Below are 15,904 nucleotides of genomic sequence, written 5' to 3' on the forward strand. Positions count from 1 at the left end.
GAGTGTCACTGATGCTTTATTTACATGCGTCACCATCTCTTTTACAAACTAGATTACGGTTTTAAATGGAATACACAAGGCAATATCTACAAACACCAAGGAAAGTTAAGTACTGCATCTCTATTTCATTTGGAAAGGGGAAGATTCCCAAATCAAATTGGTTTTGATTCTTGAGAAGAAAGGTGGTAGAGTTAATTCATGGCAACATATGGTTGGACAAAATCCTCAGTAAGAATGCAATATGATAGTGTTCGCTTGGAAAGAAAGGATGAGGTGCTTCAAACCAAAGTATCAACTGCTTGACTCTTAGGTGTTAGAATATGGCCATGCACCATATTTAATTCTAGTCTGAATGGGGTATGAGCAAGAAATTGAAACAGGTAAAGACAATTTTACAGATACTGTATACAGATTTTTTTTTTCCATTCATGCAACTTTTTTTTCTTAAAAAAAGTTAAACATGTGAAGCCAAAACGCACAATATATTTTTTTAATATTAACTAATTTTTCTGGTCCTTCTTCACATCTGTTTACATTTCCCGGGTACATAATGTGCTAGGACAAGTATACGAGAGAAGACTGATTGCCAGGCAATGAGATAATTTTAGAGAAATAAGTGACCAAACACAGTTTTTTAAAGCGGCCACACAAATTAATTCCGGAGTGTGCCAGAGGCCTCAGAACCAATCACTCATCAAAGAAAAATACACACAAATAAAAAACAAGAGGAAAATATTTCATTCATTCAAACTGCGTAAAATCTTATCCACCGAAGATTTAGATCAAATAGAATATACCCTTTTCAGTTACTTGGCTGTCTGCGTTAAGATCCTAGGTGCAGACGGGACTTCACAAGGGCCCCACTTTCCCCTCATTGTGCCTGCTGCCCCCAGTCTTCAGGAGAGGCTGGCTTTCTCGTACCTCTTTGCCAGTGATTGCATTTCTACAAAAAAAACTCTGCTAACTCAAAAAACAAAAAAACACAACAGTAGGCCTAATCGTACAATGTTCCCCCAAATACATCGAGAAAAAGGAAATCAGGTATAGAGCTATCAGGGTTCTGCTTCTGCTTTCAGAAAGGGTGACATCTGTATTTCCCCTTAGCAGCCCATGGCATCAGCTGTTGGACTGCTTTCCCCTGGACGGTCTTCCCAAGAGATCCAAACCGTCCTTCTTCCGTAAGCGGGGTTCACCGGCTGTAGGCGCAGCCTGTCCCTACCGTCTTTAACCGGATCGCAGCCACCTAAAACGGCATCCTGAGACTGGACAGCGCTGTCCTGAGCTGTGAGCCACGAGGTCCTCACCTCTGGGTGGTGACGTGAGACACACACAATACCCAAACTCAACACCAAACACACACACACACACACACACACACAAAGCCCACCTTGTGCCACGTGTGTGTGCACCACCCTCCTGTTAACAGGAAAGACAAACTTCCGAAATTTTTAAAAAATAAGTGTTTCTGCACTCATTACATTGCAGGGGATGCAATAAAGGAGATGGAGCTCGGCTCCATTCACAGTTATCGGGTGTGCTGAACCTGGCAGGCGGGTCTCACGCCAGGACAGGGCAGGCTTATGATAAAGCTCTTTTCTAACTTTGGTCAAAGGTGTCTGGTTCTGGAGCCCGCAGAGAGATACAAGAACCCCAGAGCGCATGTCACGTATTCAACATTAGTTACTCTTCTAATTTCCCAGCAAAAAGAGGAAGGCTCCCTAGAGCAGCGTGTTTAGAGGCTGGGGACGGCCTGGAAGAGTGCTCACCAGGATGCAAGCCTTAGAGCTGTCGGGCCCCTGGAGGCTACCGAGTGCTCCAGCTCAGAAAACTTACTGAGGGACCCGTGACACTCAGAATCCACATGGGGGCCAACAGCTGGCCCTCCTTGAGAGCAGGGTCTTGGTATAAAAGACAGAGGCCTTACGCTGCACCTCGGCCCTGTCGGACCCCCGCAGCACCTGGCGAGCCTAAGGGAGCCTGGCCTCTGGGCGGATGGCCAGCTGGCAGTAGCCGGGCTCCAAGTGGCGCTGCTGTGACCCTTCTTGCCGGACTCCCTCGAAACTGAGGCTGGCACTTGACTTTGTCCTGATCTCGGCTCCCCACAATGCTCTCTCTACATGTAGATGCTATTGGCATTATTAAAAACACAAAGCCAACACATTTAAAGCCCCCCCCCCCCACCACCGCCTTCATTTTCCTGATGCACTCTGTGGCTGCCCTGCTCTCATACCTCCTCTGTCCCTCCCTCAGCTGTTTTAGATTAAATTATAATCTGGTTCTAGGACATTTTGTAAGACATTCTGCCTGAAATCTAACAAACACTGAGAAAAAAGGAGAATAAATGAGATGCCACATGTCCGAAAGGAATTCAACATTTTAAAGTTGAAACATATTTGAGAGTTGCTTTTCTGACTCCCAAAGTAGCTCCCAGGGTCTATAAAACTGCAGAGGCAAATAGCTAATTTTGTTAGTTTGCTTGTTTGTTTGAGTTCAGGTGAGAAATTCTCAGGGCCCTCACACTGTAAGCGCTCTGGGTTCTCCACGTATCTGACCTCCCTCCACCCTTCCCTCCCCTCAGCTGCTGCAGCTGGGTCCCAACTGCATCCCCGACCCGGGCAGCATCACCTAGGAACCCAAGAGGTAGCCTTCTTTCACTGATACCAGACAGTTCCTGTGTACAGCGGACTACCGAAGAGTCAAGGAAGTGGCGAGCATTATCATAAAGGAACACAGTAAGCAAAACGTCTGTCTCACTGACAAGCAGACCACGTGAATAGAATACATATTTTTAAAAATTATACATACTTTTAAAATGAAGATTATAAACGTGTAGCAGTTTAGAAAAGGCAATATGCTACAGGTCTACTATAACCACAATTGCACGACAATTTACAGATTCAGTAAAAGGCAGGGTGAAATCAACAGGGCCATCACTCAAACAGGACGACCCCGGCGAGGCGGGAGAGACGTGTGACAATACCAAATGGAACTTTCATTATGCTAGGAGCTGTTATCACCACCAATATCACCCCCAGAGGAATTATAAAGCAAAGGTGCACAAGGGGGCCCCTGGCGGCGGGTGGTAGGTGCAGGGGGTCGGGTGGCACGTCTGTGTTGGTGGAAGGGAGTCAGTGCCCACTGCACGGTGCAAGCGTCAGCGAGAACTCATGCAGGGAAGTCTGCTGAAATACTAGCCTGTATTCCTAACGTCCATGCAGAATGTTCCATTTTTGTACTGTACATGGTAAAATTTATTTATACATTTATATACCTAATGCTTTTTATGCAAAGAAAAGAGTCTTCATATATCACTTTGGAGAAGTATGCATACGCTGTGCTAATCAGAGCTTCATTACATGTACCAAAGGTGTTCCCAACTATTCGGTCTACCAAAGAGAGTAACTAACATAATCACACTTTCCGGGTTAAACAGAAAGCACCTATACAGCACCATAACTTCTTGAAAACAAAACAAAATGAAATCCATAGAAGCAGAAAAGTGGGGGAAAACAAGTCAAAACTGCCCTACCTTGTACTTCCATTGTGTCATTTGTACGATTACAATCTAAGCTTTTATATATATATTAGATTGTGTGTGTGTGTATATATATAAAAATCAGTTTGTATGCTATTGCCTCTCACTCACACATGTCTAGTAGATCAGATTATACACAGCAAGGCTGAAAATAATCAAGGGTGTTTTAGGAAAATAGTGACTCTGGTTTGTACTTTTCACACATTGCTCGCTGTAGGCTTAATGCTCACCTGTAAGTTCATTTCTTCTGCAAAGCAAAACAGGACTACCTTTTTTTTTTCTTTTCTCCTTAAAACTAAATCCTTTAGTGGCATTTGGCAACGAGTGGGTAGCTGAGCTGATTTCTTTCTTGAAAAGATCCTAATTTCTAACCACCATACACCTTCACTATTCACTGCATTAGCTGAGGATATTGCCAGGAGACCGGAGGCCCTACTGATCTGGCAACTGCAGACCAGGTGCTGGGGGTCTCACCACCGCCCCCCACCGCCCCCAACCACCTGGCTCAGAACGAAAACACACTGGGTGGCATGCTGCACTCCATTCGTTGTGCCTATGCAGGGGTCAGTCCTGGACTGGTGCGCAAGGCAAACAGTGTGCCATTGTTCAGTTTTTAGAAAAGGATAGTTTTTCTACCAAACAAAAGAAGAAAGAAAATCCCCCTCTGGTTTATGTAATTTGTTAGTTTATGGAGTTCCAAGGGCTCAAATGCTTGTGATGCCCAAAGCCAGAATAGTAACTGGTACAACATTTTCCTTCTGTTTTTAAATTTGCCAGGGGAAGGATGATTAACATTTTAACATAAAAATACTGCAAGTTAATGCATGTGAAAAACTCAGAAAGTCAAAGGAAAACAAACACAAAAACGACACTTAAAACATCCCATAAACCATCGTGATATGAATACACCACAGAATTGCCAACAGGAGCTCACGGTGTGCTCTGAACGAGGGTGGGTGGTGCTGACAGGGTGCTGTCCTTCGCTGGCAGGTGGCTCATCACCCTGTACAAGGAAGATTTTGCATACTTTATATAGAGAGTTCTGTTCCAAGGGTAAGTGCTTCACCCGGGGTAAGGAGCCATTAACAGTCTCTGCTGGGTTAGGAAAATGGTGCAGGATTCACAAAGGTGTTAAGCTGTAAACGGTATCACTGTCCACTTGCTGAGAGCAGATTTGGCAAAGGGTTTCTCTGTAGGTCTTGTGTCAGTTTGAGGGTCTGCAGGAGGAGAAACGAAAACCAGAGATGATTAAGGACATTCAAACAGCAATCGTAGGCACCACTAGGTCATGCTTCACCAGCCTCCTGTCTCCTCTCCTCACCTTCGAACTAAGGGTACTCACAGTAAAGCTGTTCTGCTACACTAGCTTCAAGTCTGAAAACCTAAGGACAAAGCATGGCGACTACTTACCTTATTTCTGGGCTTGATTACAAGATGCCCTCAAGTTGAAAAAGCCTAGAGGAAATGAGGTCAATCATTTTGGGAGGGGGTTAAGGCAAGTTAGGGGTGTTTTAGTAGGCCCTTTTAAAAAATCTTTTTTAAGGATTTATTTATTTACTTGAGAGAAAGAGAGAGAGAGAGAGAAAGAGAATGCAACTGGGGAGAGCGAGAAGGGGAGATGATGATGAGTCTGTGCTGAGCACAGAGTCCAATGCGGGGCTTGATTTCACTACTCTGAGATCATGATCTGAGCCAAAACAGAGTCAGATGCTTAACTGATTGAGCCACCCAGGTACCCCATTAGTAGATTCTTTTAAGTTAGGGAAGTCCAGGGTGCAGATGGGGTTTTGCTCTAGACTTCTGGACTGAGGGGTGTCCTAGGACATGGAACTTTCGTGATAAAACCAGAAAAGTGGAGCACCTGAGTGGCTCAGTTGGTTAAATGTCTGCCTTTGGCACAGGTCATGATCCTGGGGTCCTGGGATCAAGTTGCATCAGGCTCCCTGCTCAGTAGGGAGTCTGCTTCTCCCTCTCCCTTTCTCCCCTTGCTTGTGTTCTCTTTCTTGCTTGCTCTTGCTCTAATAAATAAATAACATATTTTAAAAAAAAGTTTTAGAAGCCCAGAAAAGTTGGTCACCCTAAGCAGACCAGCTAAGCTTTTCTGGCTCTCTTCCACTGGCTATACAGACTAACCGACCTTGTTCGCCAACAATACCAGGGGAGGGTCACTTTCCACAAAGGCTTATTAATCAATCTACATTCCTGGGTGGAGATCATCTTAACTTCCCTCACTACTAAAGGAGTAAGCAATCTCTAAGTGGTCTTAGGAAATTTTTTTTAGATTAAAAGTCTGCAGAGAAAAAAATTCTATAACACACACACGGCCAAAAAACTCTTCCACAAAACATCCCTTTAACAGTTAACAACCTATTATTATTTTGCCTTCAACAGTCTTTGATGGTGAGACACAAAAGAGGTCCTCTCAGGCCATCTGAATTTACATGTCTTAGCAGACTTCACGTGGCCTCTGAGCCCAGAAAAGGTAAAGGATTAAAAAAAAAAGTATACTCAGAGATGTACCTAAAGGAACGGACATAACAGACTTCAAGACATAAGACCTTTTGTTTATGGAGACAGTGTCAGTTGTCATGGTAGGGAAAAAAATGGCTCTAGGCAAAGAAATGGATAGAAAAGTGGACCCTACCTTCTCATCAGAGAGGGAAAGCAAGTCATGAAATGTGCACCAGAAGCTCCCATACATGTTACGCTCATCTGTCCCCTCTTTAGACCAGATATTACCGTGAGTTCATTTGGAATTTTCACAAATGTACTTATGACTTCAAACTCTTCTGTGGCTGGACTGCTTGGCAACCTTACCTTTCACTACCAATATTCACAGGACAGTAGGGCTTAGTATTTGTAATGATACATACCCACGGTCACAAGTACCCCTGTTATAGTTCTAAATAGAAGTACTTAGGTGGTTTTATCAGAGGCAGTGACAAGAAAGAAGGAAAAAAAGGCCCCCCTCCTGCCCATCCCCAGTAGATAGTTTCCCCGGCTGATGGGGATTTTTTGTTTTGTAAAGGTACTAGACAGTATTATCCTGAACTGGTTGATTTCAGATCAAGAAAAAGCTAAAACAGAGGTTCCTGGCTGCCTCAGTCAGCAGGGCATGTGATCCTTGATCTCAGGGTTGTGAGTTCAAGCCCCATGCTGGTGTAGAGGTTAAAAAAAAAAAAGCGGCTGAAACAGATACCAATCTAAGTATCCGTGAGGAGTTGGCCTCTAGAGTCAGCCAGTGCTATTCTAGCTGGGACCCTCTGAGGAGTGAATGGACAGGGGTACAGACAGACACGGTTCTTTGGAAGGGTAGGATTTTTTCCTTCACGATAACACTTCATAAGCCACAATCTAACATCACTATGCAATTAGTCATCAAGGGACTACGGTCCCCAGGTGCCAAGGGAGAAGCTGTAAAGCATTACCTAATTCAGGCCCCATCCCATCCTGGTTCCCTCTGGTATTAATTATTCAGCCATGGAAACCAGTGCACACTGGGAAGGTGACACACTTCATTCCCCAAGTATAGAGGCAGAGCATGCTGAAGCTGGGTCAGCATAGGAGAAAAGAAGGCAGAGGGCACCTATAACCCCCTACATGGCATCATCCTAAGCAGAACAGGGCAGCAGCCCTGAAATCAGGGGCAAGAGGCCCACACTGGGCAGTCTGGAGCAACAGCCAACAACAATCCCGAGGCCAAATACACATTCCCTCATCAAAAGGCCCCAAATCTTCAGGGAATATCATCATTAAAAAGGAGATGCACTGATCAGGACTCCTTCCATTTCTGCAGAATGGGCTCAGGGGCCCCTGTGGCACTGAGTCCTGGTGCTCCCTGGGGGTCTCTCAGGCCATGCCTCCCAGCCTGCTCAGGAAACCTCATGTGCTTAGAGGGGAGCCAGGAAAGGAGATGCTCCGGTTCAGAGGCAGCTCTCCCAAGGACAAATGTAATAAGGAAATCCCACTCCATAGGACAGAAAGGTGACCTGTTTCTCTGCAACAGAAAGCAAACAGACTGTTAAAATATTGTGAAAATATAAAGAAATCAGATAAAGGCTGAACAGAAATACAAGTATTCTTCTAAAAGGAACACAAGAATCATCATTCAGTAGGAAGACCTCATGATTAAAAATAGTCACAAAGAACCCAGCTCCTTATCCGCCTTAGATTTTCAGATTTTCAGCCGTTCTTTGGTGGCTCGCTGTGTGCACATGTTTATCTGACTCCGTCAATGACTGAGAGAACAGAGGGAGACTTTAAATCATGACACCAGCTACTGAGCTGGGAACTTAACAATCCTCAAGATAGGGACAGGTTTCAATGAAGTCCCCCATTCTTAAACGTTATTGAAAGTTAAGATATTTAAGTAAACGGAAGTCTAAGTATGCCGATTCTAAGTTTAAAAACACATCAGATTAAGCAAAATTTCTGGAAGGAAAAGGAAGTGTACAGCTGAAAGGAATTATAGCTATCACTTTGCAGTTATAGGCAATAGGCCAACTAACAATAAATATGAAAATGTCCAAAAAGAAAAGAAAAGAAAAAAGAAAAGAAAGAAAATATTGTCTTGTCCCATCAGTGACTTTCATTACTAGGGAGAAGATCCCTTCTCTTCCCCCTCCATGCCCAATAAATAAATAAGTTTGAAATCAAACTGTTGATGCAAGGAAAATGAAATGGGGAAGCCAAATGATGAGACCCGTTCTAAAAATATCTATGGATGCTGTCATCTGGTCTCTGGTGAGAGTAAGTCCCTCTATAATCTTGGCATCTGTAGGGAAGACAAGTTTCTGCCTAATTATCACCACTAAATCACATGATGTTCTAAGAAAGGGCAACGCCTCCAAAAAACTCTACACAAAACATAACAACCCCAATCAACTTTAATCTGGGAATAAAACATAGAAGTTCCTAATGCTGTCCTCCCACAACTTAACTCCACTGTGACAAATGTGGATTTCTCAGCAGTGTTTTTATCTTTTTGGCACAGAAGAAAGGAACAGGACCCTAATACCAAATATGACATGGAAGGAAAACACGCCAGTAGCACGAAACTCTCACATCCACAAATTCATGAAGGTTATCCGCTGCCTTCCTAGCTAACTAAAGATGTTTGGAGGAAGTCTGCCTGAAAAACAAAATTAAGGTGAAACACCACTTTCCCTACTCTTTAAACATAAAGATAATTTAAGCCAAACTGACAATCCCCAGGACAAGCTGGGGACTAAATATGGAACATCCAGGACAGAAAAGCTAATGAATCAATGTTCACTCAATCTGACAGGGAAACCTCACGTGGAGAGGAGAGAACAGGTGTGAGCTCCAGACTATGAGTGTTTCACCCCTGAAGAGAGAGGAAAAAAAAAAAAAATGCCGGCCTGCCACCATGTCTGCTTTGCCCTCAGAGGGATCTCTGGGACACCCAATCCATCATGAGCCACAGCCATCTGCCACCATCCACCTAGGCTTTTGTAGCTGGTGTCACCCCGGGAAAAATAGCATTTCTGTGGGTCCTGGGTTGGGCAGTCACGTCTAATTTTGGAGCACGACAATGGCAACAGTTCCCTTGGGGTCTATCTTCGCAGCCAAAACACGGAGCAGCTCAAGAAAACACCTAATGGGTGCAACACTTCAGCCTAATTTGGTAATTTTTCAGCATCTTCCAGGTGGAATGGAAGACAAAGATCTAATGGAAGCATCTGAAAGCCCACCTGGTGGTCACTGTTGACAGTAGGAGCCTGAAAGATTAAAATCTAGCCCTCTGCCTGCCATGCTGGCCAAATAGTACCATCCTCCATGACTGCCAGAGAAGTGGAATTAGGTGGTGCAGCTCTATAAAAATACATTTTGACAAATGTCAATTTGCCACTTCGGACACTGAATAATAGTTCATGACTGAAACAGAGTAGGCACGGAGGTTTTGGCCAGGCTGGAGGGCAAATCTGTGTTGAGTTTGAGGAGCTTCCGCAAAGGGAAGTTTCTAGAAAATGCAGTCCATGGGCTTTGATGCCTTTTTTCCCTAAAGATTTATTTTATTTATTCTAGAGAGAGCACGTGTGCAAGTGAACTTGCACACATGAGCAAGGGGTGGGAGGGGCAGAGGGAGAAGGAGAGAAATCTCAAGCAGACCCCACCCCTCCCTGAGTGCAGAGTTGGATCTCACAACCCTGAGATCATGACCTGAGCCAGAATCAAGAGTTGGACGCTCAACCGACTGAGCCACCCAGGTGCTCAACTAATGCAATTTTTAAAAAATTAAAAAATTTAAAACAGTATTTAATATTTACTTTCTCCCATCTTTTCTGTATATCCTACCATATGCATCTCCTTTATTACCCCAAATTTATGGTCTTGCTACTCTCTCAAATTGCTATCATTGCTTTCATGATTCACTACGTACAAACAAGAGGTAACTATAGTACAGGAAGAAATGCATAGAGCCATAAATCATGACCTGAATATCCCATGTTTATGTTTGTCTGTGTGAGTCTTCACTGCATTTACTGGCTGAGGGAGGGGAGATTGGGAGTGTGGGGCTACCTCTTAAGGCTGGGGATGCACTAGATTCCTGGGACTTGGGACTGCGAGTGTAGGTCTGGTGTGCCAGCCCATCTAAGGGTTCCACAATCAGGTACAGAAGAAAAGGGTCTCCAAAGTCTTCTTTTCCTGCTTTAGATACACAGGGTTTTGAAGACAATCTAATTTTTCCAAAAGTGATTCTGAAATTGAAAACACAAAATAGGCTATTTTAGTTCTACCAATAGTCCAAACCGCTCGTCCACCGGTAAGGTACGACGAGGACATGCAGGTGACACAGGTGGTGGCCAAGAAGCAACAATCATACCAGTGCAACAGAAGAAGGAAACCAAGAAGGGAACTGAAAGGAGGGTCTCAGGTGGCTCCAAGATTGACAGAGACAAAGAACTGACCTGAGGTCAGCAGTCTGGCTAGGAGTGTAGACTCCAGGAGTGAGGTAAACCGACACTTTGTATGGCTGTGGGAGGCCCTCATGTCCCTGGCTCAGCCTGGTTAAGGGCCTGGAACTCCCTTCCATGGGGGCCCCTACCCCAGCCAGCCTGAATTGACTAGGACTGAGGCATTCGGGCAGCAGGCAAAGGGACACCTTCTAACAGTACATATGTTGGGCGGTACTGCTTTCTGATTATTTCTGAACGTAGAATGACCAATGGAAGCTCCAATTAATTACAGTGGCATGTATACATGGAGACCCACTGGAAAGTAATTTAAAATTTCAACCTCAGAATCTCTGGCCTTCTCTTCTTGGCCATTGAATTTCTTTAAGGAGTCAAACACTCCACAGACATGAATCTTATGATCCAGACTTCATCAGAGAGAACGAGATGGAGGAAGGAGGGGGGAGGGAGGAAGGAGAGAAGATAGACAGATATGCAAACCTTCAATCAAGCCAAGACTGGCAATTAACGTTTTATCCTTTGGCAACACTGGAATTACCTTCTGGGGCTTCCATGACTAAGTAATTCTCATCATTTAATAAATGAGTATTAGAGATTTTAGCAAAAAAAAAAAAAGAGGTTATTAAAAAAAATAGAAAATCCAGAATTACAGAGTACAGTCCACATCTATCCCTGGGGGAGAGGAACAGAGCACAAGACCCGCACCCAAGTGCACAGCAGTTCTTCAGGGAGTGGTGTGCTTCAGTTCCAAGCCGAGTCCCGCTTCTTTGGCAGGAAAGCTCCTAGAGAAGAACAGCCCATTTTCTCTGAGTTTTCACTGAACTTATAATTAGAAGAGATCTTAAGGGCACAGTGACCACAATTTCTGAATTCCAAACTGTGTCACATTGGCCAGTAAGGGGGTAAACCACCAGCCCCAGGGGTGGGGGTGTCCGTGGCCAGACCACTGCCAGCATCAAGCTATTTATTGTATGGCAACCTTTCGGCTCTCAAGAGAGCCCTAGGAGGCTGGAACAGCTCTTTATTTCTCGGCTTTATTTCTGTGGCTTGGGATGAGCTGGCAGTGGGAAGGGGAAGATCAGATTTCCAGGCTCCCTCCCAGCAGGAAGAGGCCACACTACGGGAGCAGGGAAGGGGCAAGGGGAGGCCCTTCCTCAGCGGCGCGCTACCAGCCTTCTGCATACTGACAGGCGGCCCCAGGAAAGCCGAAGCCAGACAGCTAGGACTTCTCAGGCCATCCTTTAAAGACGCTAAGGGAACGCTTCAGGCACCACATACAAACCTCCTCGTTCCACCGAGGTCAGAAGCTCCCTGTCAGTGAAACAAAGGTTTCTCTGGTGGATACCTCCAAACTGGTAGGCAGGACTTCTAGGGGACATCAAAGGTTTCACAGAGCAGGCAACTGCTATACCTTTTTAATAAAAAGAAACCAGACTAATTCTAGTTTATTGGGGAAAGTACTTGCTCTCTCCGCCAACAGTGTAAGATTGGCTTGGTTGCCTCCTTTATTCTGTATTAACCTCTGGAGCCACTCTAAGTGACAATAAACATTAAATAAATTTTTTAAAACTTGCCAAAGGACAGTAGGAATAGTTCTGTGCGGGGTAGGTTTCCACTTTAACTCCATTTCACAGATAAATAAACGGAGACTGAGGGAGATGAGTGACTTGATTCTGACATATAGCCATGAAAACGGCAGCCTTCTGCTACAAATCCCACCGCTCCTCTGCTATACCACAGGGATGGTACTCAACTTGGAGTGGGTTATAGGGAGAGGCTTTTAAAATCCACGGTTCCCATCAGAGCAGAACCCCAGGGACAGTGAGCTGAAGCGGGTAGCTGGCTCATGTCTTTAGGGGTTTCCTTAGACCACTGGTCCTATGGTTTCTTAGAGAAAAAAGATTTAACTCAAGATATCAAATAAATTTAGGAAACACTTCAATCCTCTCCCAGAAGGTTCATATAACATCTATTTAACTTTTAAGGCTCTGAGAAGCCCAGCTGGCAACAACCCTATTTCCCTTTGTTTACCATGGTATTCACAGAATGCATTTTCTATTTAATACCCAAGAACACCTTGAGGATCTACTGTCCTATGAAACGCTTTGAGACATGCTGACTAACAGGACCTCCAAATATCAGAAGTGTCACACTAATTTTCAAAACAAAATTTTAATTCATTTTAGTTTTTGGAACCTTAAACTTCAAAACAATTTGGAAGATGAGGGAAAGCAATATTTTACATCAAATGAACACATCAACAAAACCTGGGTGAAGTGGATGATGTCTCTTACAAGATGGGGAATCTCCATCTTGGAATGAAAATCCAGTGTTGAAACCTGCATCTCCAAGTCGGGAAGAGAAAGCAGTCCGCAAACATCCTTCTACCTGCCCCAGAAACAAGGCAGGACCCTGGCCAATCTCTCCAACGACAGCACAGAGGTAGATCCTGACAAGTCCCTTTCACCCATCTCTATAAAGAAAGGGAAGCCTAGGAGAAGCATAGGTGGCACCTGGGGGAAGACTATACTTGAAAAAACGTTATTTATAATATGTCAAATGCTGAGCATTATGAACCCTGGAAAAAGAAGCATTTAATGGGAGCTTAAAGTTTACAAGAATTTCCAGCAGTAATTCAGGTGATTTTTACCCCATTTATTCATGCTCCCACTAGCTCTGTGGCCAAAGAGACCTTGGAGAAAGCCAAGTGCAAATGCAACTGCTTGAAGTGAGAGCCACTCAGGCAGAGGTCTCTCCCTGTGTCCCGGAAGAGCAGCCTCAGTACTGCATAGCACTGCTTTCCAGGGAAAAGAATGTAAGTAAGAAGTGTACCAACCTCTACACAGAAAACCCCTTTTCACAGCTGTGTCAATTTTCCTTTACTGTTGTCAACACTGAAAAGATCCAGACAGCCATGCTCTCAATGAGTGACGGTTCAGACTTCAGACTTTTTTAAAAAGTAAGAATGAAGATCCCTGCAGATGCAGAAATTCTTGAGACTGGCATATTGTAACCACAGACTAGACTACAGCCACAAGTGCAAGTAATTGAGTATATTCTCCATGCAATACATACAGATTCATATTTATCATACCTTACATTGCCTAACATATTTCTACATCAAGAAAAAAAATGACACAAATAGCCTACATTGCCTATATTTGGTTAGAATTAGTCCTATTTCCCAACATGAATACGAAATAGAATCACAGCATTCAAATATCAGTTCAACGAGTATCAAAAATTTGCTCCTTTTGGAAAGCAGCCTAAATATGAATTCTAAATGGCCTCCAATACGAGATCCTGCTGTTTCCACACTACTATGCCACTGTTTCTTAATAGTTCTGCATCATCATGTATCTCTAATAGGGCCACTTCCCAGACAGAATGTTAGGTTTCGGGTTTAAAATTATGGATACTATGCACTTTTGAAAGTGCATGATTCTACGATTCTATCCTCATTCGACAGATGAGAAACCTACCATTGTGAGATTCGTTGGTGGTGTAGCAGAAGCAGGAAGACTACTGCCCCTCCGCTCCCTAAGCCTTTTCCGGTTGAGGTTTTCCAATCTTTATCACAGAGTGGTTTAAAACTAAATAATGGGCTGCTCGCTAATGGGGTCTCCCAATGCCAAAAGATGAAGATGAATGAAAGGGCTTGTGAATTTAGGCAACTTTTGATCTCAAAAGAATGAGACTAAGGCTGCTTGTCCTCTGAGGAGACACACATCAGACATGGGAGGGCTCACCGGAAGCTTGGTGTTGCAACTGCCATACCAGCTCACAGACATCTCTGCTGCCAATTTGAAGGTACATGCATCAAGCTTTATGACAGAAGACAGTGCCCTTCACACCCCAGTAGCTGGCACTCATAAAAAGGTACGGTTATTTTTTTTCTTTTCCAGATAGACCCATGGGTCAAAGGATTTTACACATGGTCTAAGATGAATGATGTGTGTGAAACACCCAGCCCTCCAGAGAAGCACCTCTCCACGGCTCTCTGGCAAGACTGTCTGTCAACTGGATAGAGCTGCTCCATTAACTCCACAACTAGAGGGTTCTAATTTAGGATCATATGACCTTCTGTTAAGCCAGGAAGGGAGTCTGGAGAATACCATGACTACTAGTTTAAAAAAAAAAAAAAAAGCCAAACCAAAAAAGTCATTATAGAACAACTCTTGGGAAGCTGGGGTGCTTAATTCGGGAGAAGGGCGGTCTGAGGTTGTGGCCTCAGGTCTCTTTTGTGAGTTTAGGGGAGGCTTCAACATGATAGCCACAAGCTTAAAAGTAAAGAATATACTTCAGGCCATTTGTGCTACTGGCTTTTTAGAGGAGCAATTTATTCCAAAGCAATATGGAAATCTTAACCCCAGAAACCAGACTCCCTCAAAGCCCTCCCATTGTCTTTAGGATGCTTCTTTTCTTGCTTTAATCACACAGAGCTGGTTCGCTGTTAGGAAATTCTGGTTACTTTTCATTTTCAAATGAAGAAGTTATCTTCTCAAAAAAATCTACCCCAAATGTTCTGAGAAAAAGAACACGACCCTATGGTTCCATTAGGGCATAATAATAAAACACATTATCCCAAAAGTAGTTATTTATCATACAAATAATAATTCATTAAATGTGTTTTTAAAATGTAAGTGTTTAAATATCCCTTAAACTATTTTTACACAATCTTTTAGAATCATACATATACAAGAAAGGTATGCTATTCAACTGCACTTGAAAAAGTAGACAAGAATGGGTAGTACATTTTCTTCAGAATTACCTCTTCTCAATGAATCAGAAAGTGGCTTCCTTACAACTACACCAAAATTAAAACTTACTTGTGTCATTAGAAGACACAATCACATTCCACTTTTTAAAGGAAGACAAACTATTTGTTCTTCTAAAAGGCAAATATCTAAATTTCTCAAGACAAGTCTTCCTGAGTCTGAGTTCTGTTATGGTACTGAACTGGCTGGCATGCAAGTGTGTCACCCTATTTAGCTTCCATTACAGTCTTTTTACCATCTCAAGGGCTATTAAATGACTGAAAACAGATGTCTGAGTTCCATTAGGGGCCTGCTTATGCCTGAGAAAGCTGAGAAGCTTTAGCATCACAACACTCTTGACACTCCCCTTTCGACAACTACCCAGTGAGCTGTGCTGAGCTCACCATAGGAGACCCTTGTAATTCCTTCACCGGGGCAGAGGGTTAAACAAGGCTCAGGTCTGAAAGGCTTTGAATCCCATTTCCCTTTTACACCATTTAAAGAAGGGTGTAAACGGCTTGCTGAGATGTTTTTAAAAGAGGAGCTGGGGCACAGAACACAGCCCTTGAACATGGGTAGGGTCTAGGGGTACAAACCTGTCCACAAAATACCCCAGTGCTCATCTTACTTCTTAAGGAGTTTCAGGGCAAGCCGGTGTATTTTCTGCGACACTA

The 15,904-nt window shown here is 43.7% G+C and overlaps 1 protein-coding gene across 2 annotated transcripts in view; it reads right to left on the bottom strand.

Moving 5' to 3' along the window:
* Positions 1-15,904, bottom strand: part of FOXO3 (forkhead box O3) — a 123,165-nt gene continuing 107,261 nt past the window's right edge. For both annotated transcript variants that reach the window (XM_041767850.1, XM_041767840.1), the window contains exon 4: positions 1-4,752. The gene's annotated coding sequence lies outside the window, so the exon portion shown is untranslated. The remainder of the gene's footprint in view (positions 4,753-15,904) is intronic.

This window comes from Vulpes lagopus, chromosome 1 (assembly GCF_018345385.1).
Source record: "Vulpes lagopus strain Blue_001 chromosome 1, ASM1834538v1, whole genome shotgun sequence".
Lineage (NCBI taxonomy): Eukaryota > Metazoa > Chordata > Mammalia > Carnivora > Canidae > Vulpes > Vulpes lagopus.